Source organism: Myotis myotis, unplaced genomic scaffold, assembly GCF_014108235.1.
Source record: "Myotis myotis isolate mMyoMyo1 unplaced genomic scaffold, mMyoMyo1.p scaffold_m19_p_17, whole genome shotgun sequence".
Classification (NCBI taxonomy): domain Eukaryota; kingdom Metazoa; phylum Chordata; class Mammalia; order Chiroptera; family Vespertilionidae; genus Myotis; species Myotis myotis.
In genome coordinates, this window is record NW_023416321.1 from 4,096,944 (window position 1) to 4,115,610 (window position 18,667).

Here is an 18,667-nt window from a genome sequence, read left to right on the forward strand (position 1 = left end):
TACCTTAACCACCTCTCTGTCCTTCCCTGGGCCTCCCTCGCGGACCCCCGCATTCCAGGGGCCTCCCCGGCTCCTTGGCCTGCTGGGCTCGTCTGGTGGTTAACGCATCAGGCAGCCTGTCTGGGTTATGACTTGTTTCTCTTTGTTCTGTTTTGTCTTAGGCATCTTAGTCTGAATGTTTTCTCAAAATAGGGCTGTTGGTTTGTTTGCTGTTGTACCCTGCTCTTCCCAGACACGGTCCTGCCTGGGGGTGGGGGGATGGACTCCAGGGCGGGGCTGGACCAGGCAGGAGGGGATGGACTCCGGGTGGGGGGCCGTGGAATGGACCAGGCAGGGGGGCAGATGCACTCCAGACGGGGGGGATGAACAGGGGGTGGGGGGGGGCGTGGAATGGACCAGGCAGGGGGGCAGATGGACTCTAGGCGGGGGGATGGACTCCGGGGGAGGGGATGGACTCCAGGTGGGGGGGGGGGGGCTGTGGACTCCAGGCAGGGGAGGGATAGACTCCGGGGTGGTGGTGGGGGGGGGGGGCGCGGATGGACTCCTGGCGGGGGATGGATGGGATGACTTCCAGAGATCTTTGTAGGTTTCCTCTCATTCTTGTCCTTTCCTCGGGAGGCGCATCAAGAATTCTTTCGTTAATGGGCACAAAGTGCTTTGAAAACACAGACTGCTAAGTGGCGTCAGGAATGGGCTCACTAATTATTTATGATTTCAGAGGATCGAGCTAATTCGCCAGGAGAGGGAGTCATCTTGGCAGGGACAGTAGATCAGCAAACGCAGATAGCAGGGACTCCCCCATAAGCTCCGTGTCCCCTGGAGACGGCTGAGGAGGCCGATTGGGGGCGAAGGCTCTCTGCAGCCTGGCGAGCGAGGTCTCGGGTCAGCACCACCTGGGACCTTTCCCCCTCGGGCCTGGAGTTCACGTCAGAGCCAGGAGCCAGAAGGGACCCCTGGGCCTCGGTTCCTCCGTCGCCTTAGAGCAAGACAGCGTTCAGACCGTCCTGGAAAGCGAAGGGTGGACATTTCCCCGGAAAACTCTCCATCCAAGAGGGAGAGGGAGCGTGCGTGGCCAGGGGCAGCCTGGGAAAAGCCCGCCAGCAGCCCCCGGGGCCTTCCTGCTGCTGCTGAAATGCCCTCCCTCCCCCGCCCCAGCCTCTGCAGCCTCCGCCTCCTTCGCCAGGTGCCAGGCTTCTTGCCCACCTGCCCACAGGGTGCTCAGGGCCCCTCCCCTCCTCCTTCACTTAGTAACTATTTGTGGACTGCGTCCCCTGTGCCCGGTGGGCCTGTGAAACCCCCAGTCCCAGCCCCAGCGTTGTCCTTTCTCTCCACTCCTCCCAGGAGAGCAGGGGTCTCTGCCCGTTTCATCCGCCCCCTCCACTCTCAGCCGTCCCCACTGGAGAAGGGGCCCGCGCCTGCCTCCTGTGCCCTCCTTCCAAGCTGGCACGCAGGCCTGTGACTCTGTGCTGGGCTGGGAGGCTGGGGACGGTCCAGGAGGGTTTGCCCAGCTCCAGGAGGAGGGGGTGGGGAAGGGAAGGAGCCCTGGGAAGCCCACGGCAGCCGGTGAGGGCCCCGCAGTGTCCCAGGCCAGTTTGCAAGGGGATATCCAAGTGGCTTGCATTTCTGGTCCGCTGGTCTGTTCATGGCGATCTTGGAAAGAGGCGGTACGGACCCCACAGATTGGACCCTGTGCCTGCTCTGTGCAGACTGGCACACTAGGGTGCAGGGAGAAGTGTGTGTGTGTGTGTGTGTGTGTGTGTGTGTGTGTGTGTGTGTGGTTGGGAGGGCATGTGTGTATTGTATGGATGTATATACATGTGTATGCATGTATTTGTGTACATGCATGTGTTTGTGTGTAAACATGTATGTGTGTTTGTGTGTATGCATGTATGTGCATGTAGCTGTGTCGTGTGTGTGTGCGTATGTAGGTGTACCTGTATCTATAGATGTGTGTACATCTGTCTGTCTGCATGTGCATGCATGCATGTGTGTGTATGTGTGTTGCTTATTTCCTGTGGCTGTGTACGCGTTTCAGAAACGTGTACTCAGAAGGCCTGCCTGACCACCCTGCCCAGGACCCTGTCTGCCCACGCCCCATCCTGGGCATCACCGTGTTGGGAGCTTCGTTCCAGACCAGTCCCCATGGTGATGGGCCAGACCCTGGAGGCACCTGTGCTCAGAGGAAGGCGCTGAGTTTGGGAGGAGTGTCTCTTTCCCCTCCTGGGGGAGGAGCAGACCCGGTGGATCTGCCTCATCCTCGTCCTCGTCCTCGTCCTCAAAGAGTTGCAAGGAGAATTGGGTTCTACAGAGAAAGCTGTAGGACATACTCCCCGGGGCAGGCAGTCTGGCGGGGCCTCGGGCCTCGGGCCTCGGTGAGGAGGGCATCGCGGCCGGGGCGGAGCATCGGCGGGGCGGGTGTCAGGGGGTCTGGTTTTAGGCTCAGCTCCGCCAGAGACCAGCTCAGGGGCCTCGGACAAGTCACCTTATTTCTAGGACCTCAAGTTCCCATCGACGACAGACAGTGTTAAAGTCGTGGATTAAGGTTATCTTCTTGGTATCTTTCCAGGACTCCAAATAGAACTCGTTCTGTGGAGTGGGCAGTTTTAGGGTTTGTCTCGCGCGTGCTTCTTGTGTACAGGAGCTGCTGAAATGAACACAAGATGCCGGTCTGACCAAAAAAAAAAAAAAAAAAAAGGTATGATTTTGATTCATTCACTGCTGACGGCTACTGTGTTGGCTGTTGTCATTTCTTTATTTGACAATCCAAGGGAAAAGAGGTCAGGGCCCCGACTACATAGTCAGGTACTGCGTGTTTTAAAAAATTCTTGCGACACAGGGTTGGAAATCGCTGCCCTACTGCGTGCACGAGGCCCCTCACGTACCCTCACTTACAGAAGTCGCTGGGACCTAGTCACTTCCTTCCCCGGGGGATCCGAGAGACCCCTCCCCAGGGCGCCCCTCCTCCTCAGCTGCAGGGGGGCTGCAGGGGGCGAGGCTGATGGAGCCCAGCCCTGCCCTGGTGTGGGCCCCAAATAGAAGGGAAGGTGGGGCAGCTGGCAGGGGGCGAGGCCCAGGATGCCATTGGCTGGGGGTGGGCTGGCTAACAAAGGGGCCAGGACAGTGAGATGGATGGATGAGCACATGCCAGCGGGGGAGGGGCGGGCGGGGGTGGGGCCGCCCTGGCTCCGATTTCAAAAACCTGCCTCCCAGATGCCTGCGAACAGCTGACAGCCATGGCGAGCGGGTGAAATGGGATTAGAACATGCTCTCCAAAGAGACCACGGCCTGCGAAGCGTGACAGTGCTGTCCCTGTCCTGCTGGCTTTGTGGCTAATTCTGCCAACCATCTCTCTCCAGGGACCTGGGGCCTGCGGGAGGGGCGGGGTGAGCAGGCCACTCATTGGTGTCTCCAGGGAGACAAGGCTCAGAGCCAGAGAGGGCCACGGGCTGGGAGGATGGGTTCCTGCAAAGGGCACCCGGCCCCCTGCCCAGCCACAGGATTATGGGAGATCTTTTGCAGGGCAAACTCGTCTTGCTGTCTTGAACACAGCAACTCTGCAGGAGAACGGCTCCTGAGTAACTGCGTGGAGGCCGAGCCTGGGAGCCAGAACGGGTACAGTCGGCCTAGGCTTGCACCCGGCTCCCCAGCATGACCTTGAGCCTCAGTGTTTTCATCTGTAAAATGGGATCATATTTCCTTCCCTGCAGTGTTCGTGGATGGTCAGAGGACACGTGGCATAGAACCTGGTACTTAATCAGCATGCGGTTTGCTGCCGCTATTATTATCATCATCACTGTTTGGCTGGCCTGGTCCTCTGGGCCCCTTTGCTTGCCCATACCCCTGCAGCCTGGCGCCAGGAGGGCGGGGCTTGACCAGGAAACAGAACCTTCAGGTGGCCACCCTGGTCTTGTCGTCAGCAGCAGCACCCCCTTCCCCATCCCCAGCGCCCCCAGGGCCACGGGGTCCCCGTGGGAGTGGAGGGGCCCCCTGGGCCAGCCTGCAGCCACAGTGCTGCTGGGCCGCAGCCATTGGACTGTGGTGTTTATCTTTTCCCGCTTGAAGAGGCTGCAGCAGGGTGAAAGGAATCGATGTTTATTTTGATAACGAGTTCTCAATGCGTTTGCAAACTAATAAAATCAACTCATTAGGCTGCATATTTAATTCACAACTGTACTGTGGGAGACACCCCTGGTGGCTGATGGGTAATGCGGGCTCCCTCCTGAGATGGGAAAAGTGGCCTCAGTGCTTAAACTCTCAGTGACCTGCAGTGCTTGTCCGGGGTCCTCCCCTCCCCACTCAGCCCCCCCCTTTCAATCCCTGCCCTGTCCTGCCCGGGGACACTTTGATCTATACCAGGGACTCTGGGGGACCTCCTTCTGCATGAATTCAGGGGGCTGGAGAAGGGGAAGGCTGGAGATGGGGGAAGCTGGAAAAGGGGGGAGGCTGGAGAAGGGGAAGGCTGGAGATGGGGGAAGCTGGAAAAGGGGGGAGGCTGGAGAAGGGGAGAAGCTGGAGAAGGGGGAGGCTGGAGATGGGGAGAGGCTGGAGAAGGGGAGAGGCTGGAGAAGGGGGGAGGCTGGAGAAGGGGGGAGGCTGGATGGCCTTGCCCCCTTAGAGCTGGCAGGGACGTGGATCCTAACATGAGAGGAGGGGACTGGAGTGGGCGGATCCCACAGCTGACGTGGGGACAGAGGACCCCTTTTCTCAGCCTGATGACGTGCAGACCCTGGCTGGGGTTCTTTCCACACTGCACCCCCAGGGGAAGCAGCATGAAGTCCATGGAGGGAAGGTGTGGGACCATTGGTTTACAGATGGGGAAACTGAGGCTCAGGGAGCTTCGTGAATCCACACATGCTCTCGCTGCTGGTTAGTACACGGCACAGCCTGATCTCAGACCCAGGTCTCCCGACCTCCATGCTCGTTCCACTGACCATGTGACAGTGGCTGCGGATGGACTGGCCTTGGGTCTCCTGAGGGAACCTGCCCCAGGGCCTGTGCTGCCTCTGGCGGCCTGGAGCCCGGTCCTGGTGGCTCTGAGGATGCTCGTGCTGGTCAGAGCGGCCGTGCTGGGCCAGAGAGGGGGTGCCGGCTTCACCGCGGCCTCGGAAAGTGTGGGGTGCTGGGCTGGGCCAGAGAGGGGGTGCCGGCTTCACTGCAGGCCTTGGAAAGTGTGGGGTGTTGGACTGGGCCAGAGAGGGGGTGCCGGCTTCACCATGGGCCTCAGAAAGTGTGGGGTGCTGAGCCGGGCCAGAGAGGGTCTGCCGGCTTTACCGGGGGCCTCAGAAAGTGTGGGGGGCTGGGCCGGGCCCAGTAAAGGGAGGGAGAGCCCAGAAGCCTGAACCCAGGTGAAGGGTCTTTTGTCTTCGGCGAAATCAGGGGGCAGAGAGAGAGAGAGAGAGAGGATTTCTAGTAAATGACAGTTCCCTCCATGAGAAGAGAGGGAATGGAGACCCGCCGCCATTTCACATCCTTTGGAGACTTTCACCCCATTTCTGACAGATGTTCATGTTCATCCCGAGAAGGTGGGGCACGTCCCCCTCACACACACACCTGCTCACACACACACACACACACACTCACACACACACACACACCTGCTCACACACACACACACACACACACACTCACACACACACACACACCTGCTCACACACACACACACACACACACTCACACACACACACACACCTGCTCACACACACACACACACACACACACACACACCTGCTCACACACACACACACACTCACACACACACACACACTCACACACACACACACACCTGCTCACACACACACACACACACTCACACACACACACACACACACACTCACACACACACACACACCTGCTCACACACACACACTCACACACACACACACACCTGCTCACACACACACACACACACTCACACACACACACACCTGCTCACACACACACACACACTCACACACACACACACACCTGCTCACACACACACACACACTCACACACACACACACCTGCTCACACACACACACTCACACACACACCTGCTCACACACACACACACACACCTGCTCACACATCCTCCCCGTCCTTCCTTGTAAACAACATAACACATGCTATTTACACAGATGGCATTGCACACCCAGACACATTGCACACACACAAACACGCACACAGCGGTTGCCCACAAACACACCTTGTGCATAAGCACACCCATGTACACGTGCCCGCCCCTCTCGGCTGCGCGGGGAGAGTCGGGGAGGCCGCCGGCGCTGGCTGTCAGCGTCCTAATTGCACCAGAGAGCCTGTGAGTCACAGACCCCGAGGTGACCCAGATAGACAGGCGCTGTCCCTGGGATTTGCAGCCTTTTCAGACGCGGGCGATGGGGCGAAATCCGGGCTGATCGCTAACTGATTCTGTTTCTCTTTCTGTCGTCTCTGCCATGAGGCAAGCAACTGCTGGGCTCGGAGTGGGGGCAGGTGCATTTTGGGGTGTCCCAAACTCTCCCCAGAAAACACACGCCTGTGCCTGAACACCCAGCATGCAGGGGATAGTTTCAGGGGGTTAACGCCTGTCTGGGAACCCCTGCGGGGAAGCGCTCCCAGCCGTCCTAAGCTTTCAGTGCCTCCAGTCCCTGTGGCCCCGGGGACTTGGAAGAGGGGCACAGGCTGTCTCCCCCAGCCCGCCCGTCTTCTGTGGCTGGTGGGGGCGCACAGAGAAGTGCGGCACCCTTTCTCCTCGTGCCCGTGACAGTTGTTGCCAGGGCAGCTGCTGGCTGAGCTCGGCAGCTCGGCACACCAGCGGGCGCTGCTGTAGGCCTTCTGACCGCTGCCTGGTGATGGCGGCAATGGAGCACTTGCCCAGCCAGCAGGGGCTCTGTCGCCTGTGCCCTCAGGGCTCTCAGTGCCCAGGAGGGTCCCCTGCTAACACCTTCTTAGTGGGGTCTAGCCTGACTGCACTCCCCCCACCACCTGCCATCCACACCCCCCGGCCCTCACACGCTTGGCACCTTCCCTTTTCCACGTCAGGTTTTGTGTTTACGGTCATGCCCACAGCAGACATGCAGCTCCCAAAGGCAGGGGTCGTGTCCACAGTTCACCCAAATGCCTAGAACAGTGCCTGGTACACTCGGCACTGGACAAATGCCTGTTGGACCGATGGAAGGATGGATGGATGGACGGATGGACGGACATTTAGATGGGGACCTGCTTTCAGGCCAGGTTCTAGTTCAGATACTTCACAGTCAGACCAGCCCATCAGAGTGGGCATCGGGGATACTGTGATTTAGAAGGAAAATATATTTGTTCTTCATCCTGGTTCCTGCTCAGAGCCCCTGAAACTTGTAGAATTTTCTGAGATGAGTGATGAAGGCGTCTTTTGTTCTTGCGATGAGGTGACTTTTGGACCCTGTAACTAAGGATGGGGGCTGATGGCCGGGGACAAACTGTGTGGGCGTGGGACTGGCACTTTCGGTCCCTCTGCCAGCCCACAGGGAGGGGAGAGGGGCTGGAGGTCGAATCAGTCGCCAGTGGCCCATGATTTAATCCGCGACGCCTGTGTAATGGAGCTTCCATTAAACCCAAAAGGACCTGGGATTTTCGGCCTTTTCAGAGCTTCCGGGCTGGGGAGCACATGGAGAGTTGGGGACAGTGGTGCCCTGGGAGGGAGTGGAAGCTCTGAGCCCTTTCCCTGTGTCTGCCCCATGCATCTCTCCCATCTGACTGTTCCTCGGCTGTAACCTTTTATAACAAACCGGTAGCCAGTGAGTAAAATGCTTCTGTGAGTGCTATGAGCCACTCCAGCAAATTAAACCCAAGGAGGGGCTTGTTGGAACCTCCAGTCTAGAGCTGGCAGGTCAGAAGCACCGGGGACAACCTGGACTTGCCATGGATACCTGACGTTGGGGGGGGGTGGGGGAGCAGTCCTGTAGGACCGAGTGTTAGCCTGTGGGGTCCGGTGCTGTCTCTGGTAGAGAGTGTCAGAGCCGAGCTGACTTGTAGGACACCAGGTGGTGTCTGAGAATTGCGGGGTGTGGGGAATTGGGTGTCTGTATCGTTAGCACCTCACCTGGGCTCACCTGGGCTCACTCATGGCCCTGCCTTCCGTCTTGGACTTGTCCATGTTAAGCTTGTCTTGGTGGGAAAGACAGTCCATCTCCTTTCTTTGGAGCCCTGGAGGACTCTGGGAAGCACTTTTGATCGCTCATTGTCCACCCTCTTATTTGGCACTTGAGCCAGTAATTGCCTCTTAGGGACACCTCTTGTCTCCTGAGCCTGTGGGACAAGATGCTACTCACGGGAAAGTTGTCGAATGTGCCAGGGAGGAAGGGGCTGTTCCGCTCACTGCCTCGCCCCATGCCGCAGCTCAGGGCCCTGCATATCGGAGACCCTCCCAACCCTTGGCGATGGGCCTTTCCGCTGCTCTCCACCTCGGCAGCTAGGAGAGTGGTCCTTACTCTCGATCTCTGACCAGCGGCCCCTCCGTTAGACTTGGCCTTGGGAACCTTCCCCCGAGTGTGGCCTTCCCCAGCTCCTTCCTGGACCGTCAGCCTCGGCCCTTTCAGAGGAGAGAGTGCCAGTTTCCGTGACTCATCGCATCTATTTCCAGTGTCTTCGATTTTCCCTTCTCCTCCCCGTTCAACGGACTGAAAACCTGGATTCCCCAGGGAGGGAGGGAGAGTGGCTTTCCCAAGGGAAATGGGCCCCAGAGTGAGCCACGCCATTGATGAACCGCAGCACGCTGGCCAGTGGCGCCTCCTCTGCAAACCTGTCCTCGCCTGGTTGAGAGGGTCTGATGGGGCGTGTGTGGGAGAGCGGGAACAAGCAGGCCCCAGAGAGACAGAGGAGCTTACATTCACCATCCCCCTGAGGGCCCCTCCCAGCCCCTTACCTGCCACAGCTCAGACAAGGGGCTCAGCGGGCCACCCCCTCCCGCCACGCCCCTCCTCCCCAGGGGACCCATGAGAACGGCCTCAGGGAGCCACCATCTGCATCACAAGTTTGTCCGTGGCCGTCCAGGCGTGAAGCAAAGTCCTAACAAGAAACGAACATGGTGCCCCCCCACAACACCCCACAAATAGGTAGGATGTTTGCCAAGGAAAACCAACGCAGCCCATCTCTGCTCATTAGGTCTTGTCAGCATGTCCTCAAGGCCACCTCATTTCCTTTGGTGTGAGTGGGTTTTTTCCCCTTATTTTCCTTAAGACATAGGAGGAAAAAAGCAAATGCCAGTCTTTTCCGTGGCCTCTCTGGGTTGGCTGGAACGTGGGGTGTCCGTGCTCTCCGACTTGGTGAACCCGCGAGGCTGAGTCTATAGGTGGAGGGGAGAGACTGGGTCTGTAAGTCACTCAAGCAGCATGTTGAGACGCTGCCATGTGCCAGGCATGCAGAGGGCGAGTGGCATCCACGTGACTGTGACTTGTCTCCACGTGCTCGGAGTTAGTGAGGGACCCACATCCCCGGACGGAATTGGGTTCCTGTGTGGGGTCTCGCCAGAGCTTAGAAGGGTGACAGGGGACCCATCCAGGAGGAGGTAGCAAGGAAGTCCTCCTGGGAGAGGTGGTGCTGGTCAGATTCGGGACCGGAGGGTGGGGATCTGGGACAGGAGCTAGGAGCCCCTCTTCCTACTTTTGCCACCCTCCGCACCCCTTAGCGGACGGCCCCACTGCCTTCCGAGAGGAAGAGAGCCCCTCCATCGTGGGCTTCCAGCTAACCTCCTTCCACTCCCTGCATGTCCTCCACTCCATTGCCTATGGTCAAGCCAAGCCTGGACCCTGCCCTGTGCCCCTGCTCCCCTGCTCGGATGCCCCTCCCTCCTGTCACTTCACCCTCCCTCCCTCTCTGCATCTGCTGAGTCCTTCCCACCAGTACGCACCTGCTAGGTAGCTTGCATTTAGCAGTTTCTCTCCACGGCTCCGGGCGCTTCCCTGTGTCTTCCCTTCTCGCCACGCCTTCTCGAAGGGCCATCGCCTTGGCCCCCCTGGCCCGCTTACCCAGGGAGGACCTAGCCAGGGGCGACCTCTCCCTTCCTGGCTTCCAGAGCATCCCCCCTCTCCTGAGGGGTCCTCCTGCCTCTGGACCTCTTCTTCCCGGGCCCATGTGGGGGCCTCCTCTTCCTGCGGCAGGCCACTAAATGTGGGCGCTTGCCCGTGCTCCTCCCCCCACCCCGCAACTACCAGCTTCGGTTGCCATCGCTGTGCCCGTGGTTTCCTCACCACGGCTTTTCTCAAAACATTGTGATGAGCCTCAGACCACCTGGGTCACCATTTCTCCATCCCCGGCCTTTCCCATAGCACCACCCCAAACAGGTTTCTACACCCCGAGATTTCTACACCCCGAGATTTCTAACCGTGCGCCTGCAGTACCAGAAAGAGACCTGCCTGTCACAGTGGCCTGGGTCTTATCCCTACTTGCTCCCCTTGCCCCGCCCCTTTTAAAAAAAATATTTTTTTCTTGATTTCAGAGAGGAAGGGAGAGGGAGAAAGAGATAGAAACATCAGTGATGAGAGAGAATCACTGATTGGCGGTATCCTGCTCGCCCCACACTGGGGATCGAGCTCGCAACCCGGGCATGTGCCCGACTGGGAATCAAACCGTGACCTCCTGGTTCATAGGTCAATGCTCAACCACTGAGCCACCGCAGCCGGGCCCCTCGCCCCGCCTTTTGATAGCTCACTGAGCCCTGCCCCCTCTCCTGGACTCCTGCAACAGCGTCCCCTGTCCCTCGCACTCAGCCCCGGACTCCGAAGGGCCAGGAAGAGGGGTGTCCACAGGAATCTCAAAGCCAGTGCTCGCTCCCCCAGGCTCGCTGCCCACGGGCTCTCGGGATGCTGTGTGTGGCTGTGAGGCTGTGTTGGGCAGTAGCTCCCCCCTGGCAAGCTGGGGTGCCACAGCCACTGGTCCTTTCCCGTGCCCGGACGTGCCTGTCCTCCTGGGGGGCAACGTGAGGATGTGGCAGAGGCAGAGAGGGGCCTCCCCCGACGGGGCGTGCGTCTCTGAGTTGACTTTTCCACCCTTCCCGGAATGCGGGCCGGCAGCCACGCAGGCAGGCGCCCCGATGGCTGAATGGGGCTCTGTTCCTGACTCGGCGAGGGAGACGGGGAGGGAGGGTGTGTGAGCACTTTATTTCCACGGACCCCCACCTGGAAACCGCTCCCGGCCTCGCCCTGGAAATAAACACTCCCTGGCCGGGGATGTGACATATTGGCGCTGGTGGCCAGGGCCTGGCCGGGGCGGGCGCTCCCTGCGTGGGGCAGTCTCCCAGGGACCTGCTGCCCATTTGGCTCGGGGTCTGAGACGGCCATTGTGTTTCCCTGCCAAGTGACGCCGTTGGTAGGTTCCGGGCCTCCCTCCTTGCCCCCCATCCTCTTCCCTTTGACACCTCCTTCCCTGGGCTCCTGTTGAAAGGAAACTCATGTGACCCTGGGCTTCTGGTGCCCCAAGAAGTGGCCCAGGTGGGGGACTTCGTCCGAGGACCCTGGGCGTGCCAGGGCCTGTGCCGTGGGAGCCGGACGACCTGGGCTGGAACCCGGCTCTGCCTCTCATAGTCTGTGTGACCTCTGGCAACTTTCTCAACCTCTCTGAGCCCTGGTTTCCGCTTCTTTACGTGGGGCTAATAGTAACGCTTCTCTTAGGGTCGTTGTAAGGAGCAGGGATAACAAGATGAGGTTGGAAAAGTAAGTACCCAGCACAGAACCATGACACACAAGTGGGTGCGGCCCTGCTTATAGATTCAGGGTTGGCAGGGGCCAACCTCCTGGCACTCTTGGAAAGCCGTCCTGTCTGGTGTGGCACCGCGAGCATCCCAGCGAGATGGTCCCCCTGGGGCCCAGTGGTGGCTGCGTTGAGAGGAGAAAGGGCTCATTCTGCTCTCTGGCCGGTGTAGTGGGAGCTCGGGGAGATTTAGAATCTTCTAGAGCAGTGGTTCTCAACCTTCCTAGTGCCGCGACCCTTTAATACAGCTCCTCATGTTGTGGTGACCCCCAATTTCATTGGTACAAATTGGACGTAATTAAAGCATAGTGATTAATCACAGAAACAATATGTAATTATATGTGTGTTTTCCGATGGTCTTAGGCGACCCCTGTGAAAGGGTCGTTCGACCCCCAAAGGGGTCGCGACCCACAGGTTGAGAACCGCTGCTCTAGAGGCAGGTGAACCCTCCTCCCTCCAGAGCAGGGATTCTCTGCAGCCCACGTGGCCGCCTCCACCTGTTCTTTCCTCAGAAGGGAGGCTTCTCCTTTACAAGTCAGGCCCCTGGGTCACTGGGCAGCCAGGTCTCCCCTCCTCCAGGATACGCATCCCCATTCCGTCATCCCCCCGCCCCCAATGGGGAGGCCTGAGTCTGGTTGACGTGGCTCAGTGATTGAGCATCGACCTATGAACCAAGAGGTCACGGTTCGATTCTGGGTCAGGGCACATGCCCGGGTTATGGGCTCCATTCCCCGTAGGGGGCATGCAGCAGGCAACCCATCAATGATTCTCCCTCATCACTGATGCTTCTCTCTCTCTCTCTTTCTCCCTCTCCCTTCTTCTCTGTAGTCAATAAAAAAATTTTTTTTAAAAATGGGGACACATATGTAATACCTTAATCAATAAAGAAATTATAAAAGAAAAAAGAAAGGAGGCCTTCGCGGGCAGGGCCGGGCTCTTCATCCCTGCACCCCCTGGGGCTGGCCCCCGTGGTCTCAGTGCGGGTGGCTTCCTCCCGGGACATGTGACAGTATCTGCCCTTCTGTCCAAGGTACCCACCTGGACAGTTTCCTGCAGCTGCCAGTTTCCCACAGGCTGGGTGGCCGAGAGCACAGAGCGGGAGGCCAGACGTCCCACGGCAAGGTGTGGGCTGGGTGGGTTCCTCTAGCGCCCGTTCCGTCCCTGCCCTCGGCTCCGGGAGCTGCGGCAGCCCATGGGTCACTTGGCTCTTAGATACTCCACGGCGGCCTCTGCCTCCGGGGTCCCGTGGCCTTCTCCCCCGTGTCCCTGTGTCTCCCGTCACCTTCCCTCTGTGCGCATCTGTGTCCAGGTTTCCCGATTCTTAGGCCACCGCCATTGGATTAGGGCCCAACCAATCCAGGATGAATGACCTCATCCGTAACTTGGTTAAAAGTGCAACCACCTTATCTCCGAGGAAGGTCACATTCTGGGGTTCTGGGTGAATGAGAATTAGGGGGTTCACCGGTGGACCCAGTGCACCCCCTCAGGGGGTGGTTGTGGCTACACTCAGCTCATTCATAAAGGCGCAGGCCCCTGAAGACCGGCAGGCCTCTCTCTGGTGGGTTACCATGCGTGGGGGCCTGCCCCCCAGACCCTGGTTCCTGTCCCCCTGGACCCCACCCTACTGGGACAGAGATTGGAAGGCATGGGGGTGAGCAGCCTGGGGCAGTGGGTCTGAGCTGCTCCAAGGACAGGCGAAGGATGCCCAGAGGGGGAGCGGAGGTGGGAGCGGCGGGCACTGGGGGGAGGGATGCCTCCTTGTTTTCAGGACAATAAATGCCTCTGATGGGCCGCCGTTTGCTCAGGGACTCGATGCCAGAGCGAGTTGTCTACATCGATTGGACGGCCACAGAGCCCTGTCACAGCGCAGGAGGGAGCTGGCAGGCGCTCCTGGTGGCCTGTCCCCAGGGGTCCCCAGGCATCACCCTCCGAGTCACCTGGGGAGTTAGGGAGGAGGTGACCAAAGTGGGAGGCTATGCTCTGGAGAGCCCCGCCCTCCCTCCCCCCCCCCCCCCCAGTCCCTGGCCTTCTGCCTCCCCTCCCCCTCGGGCCCCAGGGCAGGCAGCAGCCCAGAGGCCTCTTGGGAAGGCGGCCCATTTTTAATGAACAAATTACTGTCCTTGTTAACAGCACACACAGGGCTGGGGGATCAAGGGAGCCGGAGTTTGGGAAGCAGCCATTAATTGAATGGAGGGGATGCGATCCAGATGTGCCCTGTGGCCCAGCAGACAGCTGCTGGCCTTGGGCTCCTGGGGCCGTCCCAGAGCTCCTGGACGAGGCCGAGGCCGAGGTGAGGGCATGGGTGGCACGAGGGCGTCAGGCTGCCCAAGGCTCAGGCCCCGCGGGGCCGGGGTCCCTCCTTTTCCAGCACAAGGACCCCTCTTCCAAAGGACCTCCCCGTGCTGGGGGCTGCTCATGTAGCAGCCGCTGTTTGAGGAGACGCGTGACCACGGGCTGCTGTAAATTCAGTATCGCTTTTACATGGATTCTTATCTTATTGATCACATCAGCAGCCACGCACTGTGACCAATGGCCGTAGGGGTGTGAGACGCGTCGATTCTGTCAGCAGACAGGGTTTGGCGCGCACGTGCCCTGGAGGAACCCCCATCACAGCTCGGGGGCCCTTGGCCCCAGGTTGGGGACCACCGGCTTAGCCCTCTGGATGCCGGGAATAGGCTGGGGTCCTGGGATTGAGGGGAGGCCTCTGATTTATCCTGAGCCCCGGGAAGTAGAGGGGGCTTGGGGTGGAGGAACCCATTTGAGCTGTACTCGAGTGAGGGACAAAAGAGCGTGGATTAACTTCTCCCTCCTCCCTTCCCTCCCTCCTTCTGCAGACATGTAATATGTATTAAGCACAGCAAGGGGCCCACCACCGGGACAGGCCCGTTGTGTGGGACTCAACAGTGCGAAAGGCTCAGTCTTAGCCTTCCAGAAGCTTCTAAAGTTCCATTGGAAAAATGAGAAAAGGGTGGTTCCTTCAAGGTGGCTGCTGCATTTCCCACTTGTTCTTTAACCGGAAAAGTGTCTGTTCAGCTGTTTTCTTCCCTGTTGGGGACCTGTCTAAAATTTCACTGGAAGAAGGGATTCCACCACTGAAAGTGTATAAAAAAGGAAGTGGAAGGCACGGATGCATCAGCGGAGATGGGAGGTCCGGGAGGCGCCATGACCAACCCAGGGTCTCACGGCTCAGTGGGTGCCGGCCCAGGCCAGGAGCCAGGTCTGCTCACTGCCCCGCCGGGGCCCACCTTCCCAGGGGGCAGCACACCTGCAAGCTTGAGGCTGCCTGGGAGGGACTGCTGCTCCCAGTGGGATGGACTGAGTCCCTGATAAAGGCCTGGGCCAGCGATCCCTGTTACGCCCAAAGCTTCACGCTTAACATGCAGCGTGCTCTCTGCGAGGGTCATTTATGGACAATCTCGGGTGTTAAGTGGGTCCAGTTTAGCAAGCGGTTTCTATAAAGAGCAGGGCGGTGTCCCCAGGGAGCGAGACCCGGGCGGGGGCAGCCGGCGGGGACCAGGCACGATCCGTGTTATGGATTTTATCGAGTCATAACAAGGCTGGAGAACAAACCATTAAAATTGCCAAAGGCCCGGGCTGCCTCTGCCAGTGGGCTGTCAGGGAGGCCTGTGCCAGCCAGTGGCCCCGAAGGGCCCGGCTCCGCTGCCATGGGGCCTGGGCACTGGCTGAGCAGCCTGACCCAGGAGGGTAGGGGTTAGGTCTCAGGGCTCACCCCTCCAACCACCCCCCCCCCCAACCCCAGCGGACGTCTCTGAGCTCCAGCAGACCCTTTGCCTCTGCATATGCTTAGATGGTTCCAAACAATGGTGGGTAGCAATGGTCGGCGGGCTGGGGCGGGGGGGTCCCCTGACTCCCTCCCCCTGGGAAGATGTCATGAGAAAATCCCAAGATTTCGGGCCATTCGCTGGGCCACCAGCTGCCTGTGACCACAGAGCAGTGGCCCAGCCCCCCTGGCCTCAGTGTCCTCGTGTGTCAAACTGGAAGGACATTTAGCCTGGCGGGGACGTCATAAAACCAAGTGAGATGGGCCGCACGGCGCACCACGGACCATTCCTGAGCGTATGTCTGTGAGGACGAGGTCAGGAGGGGTTAGGGGACGGCTGTCGTTGCCTGAGACCCGGAGCCAGGATGAAAGGCCTGGCCGGTGACATCATGGTTCCACGAATCCCATGCCTTCTGTGTGCCAGGAACTGTGCCAGCCAGGTACATGCATAATCCCAGGAAGTCTTATAAGCCAAATAGTATGGCCTCCTGCTTTATAAAACTGAGATCAGAGACGTTTGCTCACAGTCAGACAGCTGTAAGTGGCTGCGCTGAGATTCGATCATGGGTCTCCTGGGTCCTGGGTCCAGAAATCTTATTGCTTCGGGTCTCATCTTCCACCTGGGCCAGCTTTGTCTCCTGTGTCAGCAGTGGGAGGGGCCAGAGGCCCAGGCCAGGGCATAGCAGGTAGCCAGAACGAGGGGACAGCCTCCGTCCTGCAAGCCCCCGGGGATGGGGGAGCAGTACGTACTCAACATCAGGAGCTTGAGGGTTTAGGGAAAAGGAAGCTCAGAGGAGCTGAGGAGCAGCCCGGCTGGTGGCAGGGTGAGCACAGGTGTGTGCAGGTATGCCGAGTGCAGGTGCACCGGCCAGGCCCCGGGCACAGCGCCGCTACCCAGTGAAGGTAGGAGATGCCCCCAGGGCCCTCAGCTGCCCAGCAGGGTCTCCAGGAAGCAAGTGGTCAGGGTCCTGCCCCGCCTTCCTGGGCTGGGGGTGGAGGAGGCAGGCGCCAGCCTCAGATGACAAGGTCACCCCCTCTCGCTCCAGGCCAGCTCATCGCGCTCCTTTGCTCAGATGCTGCTGGGCTGTGACGAAGAGCTGTCACCAAGGACCTGTCATCAGAGACCGTGGAGGGAGGGCGGGAGCTGAAGGGGCCACCAGAGTGGTGGCAGGAAGGCCTGTGAGGGCTGGCAGTAGCCACCCTGTCCTGTGTCCCCTGGCCCTGGCCCTCCTCATCTCCCAGGGGACAGGGGGGAGCATCCCAGGCAGTGCAGGGGGTCATTGTGGGCTCTGGACACTGCCCTGTAGGAACCAGATCCGCATCAGTCAGCACCCTCCCCTCAAAGGCCAGGGAGATGCATAAACACACACATGCACACAGTACAAACAAGTGCCGTGTCAGGGTAGATGCTCACACGTGCGGGCAACCTCCTTCATATTCCTGCCCCCCCCCCACCCCCCACTCTCCGGGGAGGGGCACTGCGGCTCACGGGGGTTGAGAGAGGCGGCCTGCCCAGGCCTCGGGCCAGGTGGGGACTCAGTGGGCTTCATGCTGTGCCGTGCACCCTCTGCGGGTCACCAGCTCAGGACAGGCAGCGTGGGGGTGGGACCCAGGTGTGCTGGTCACTCCGCCAGGCTGCCTGCTGTCACAGAGGCCCCTTGCCTGCACACACCCTCCCCCCTCCCCACCCCCCGCCTTGGCCCCTGCTCCAGTCCCCCTGGCGTCCACACTGTCCAGTGGTTTTGCTCCGAAGCTGCCCAGGTCCCCATCTTGCAGGCCTCTCACTGCCTCCGGCCAGGCCGCCTGACCTGTGCGTCTGTGCCCAGAGCAGGTCGGGTGGGGACAGGCTAGACGTGAAGCCAGCAGGGCCTCAAGGGTCGGGACCCTCCGACTTGTGCAATGTCGTGTCTCCAGGGCTTGCTGATAAGCCGCCAGGGTTGATCTCACCACGCCCTCAGGCTGCTGCTCAGGGGCTGGTCCTGGGGAGCAGGGAGACAGGCAGGATGGGCCTGGCCCCCTCCTACTTGCCCTCCTGGCTGACTCCATTCATTCCCCGGAGGTGGGGCCCTTGTCAGGCCTGCACCAATGCTGCCCCGACCAGGCCCTTCTTCGTGCTGCCTCTGGGCTCCATCCGCGCCAGCTCCCTGCACCCAGCTTCCTGGCCGTCCCGGGCCTGTGGTGAGCAGCTGGGGCCATCTGGGCCTGGCCTGGCCCCAGGCGGCCTTCCCATGACTCCACACCTCGTTAGGAGGCAGCCTGTCGAACTAGCCATTCTGCTGACCCTCCAGAGGCTGTCTGGAGCCCTCCCTGTGGCAGCAGCGGCCGGACTGGTCACTGGCACAACCTAGAGGCACACGTGTGGCTACTGATGGGGGGCAGGGTCTCTGGTCAGACAGGGGAGCCCCCCTTTTCCGAGCCTGTCCCATGATCCTGGGAGCTGCGAGGTGACACTTGATCCCATGCCCGGTGTCCTCTGGGCCCACCTGCAGTCAGGAGCTGAGGGTGCCCCCTGGGGCCCCGCCAGCCCACCCACCACTCTCACTGCTCTCTCCCACGCGGGTTTTCCCTTCTGTCTCTCTCTCTCACACACTGTTCCCACCCCGCCCCCCGCACGCGGTCCCCTGTTCACATGGCCCTTCCTCTAGCCCCGAGCCTGCTTCCTGTGTGTTAATCGCACATGCCTGTCCCCCTTCGCACAACCTCCCCTCTTTCCCACACAACCTTTTCTCTTCACCGTCCTCCCTCACACCCACGCTCTCATGAATTCGTTCATTCAGCGAATGCTACTTGAGCCCCCACTCTCTCAGGCACTGTCGTAGGAGCCGCGGATACAGTTGTTGAGGGAGAAACAGGCAGATATTTCTGTTCCTGTGGCACTGACATCCTGGCTCCGGAGATAAGCCACAGAATGGACAAGTGAGATGTAGACATGTAGATGCTGATTCGGATAAGTGCTGGGGGGTAGAATGAAGCAGGAAGGAAAAGCAGGCCTTTGGGGGGGGGGGGCGCAGGTATGTGTGAGTGTGTGGGTGTGCCTCCAGGCGTCTGGTCTAGGCCAGCCTTTAGGACTGTGGCTCAGGCCCGCTGGTGCCCCGTGGGGACGGCAGCTCGGCAGCCTGAGGTGGTTGGGGGTCCCGGAAGTTGTCTGACCAGGGTGTCACCTCTTCCTGGAACCTGCACAGGGCT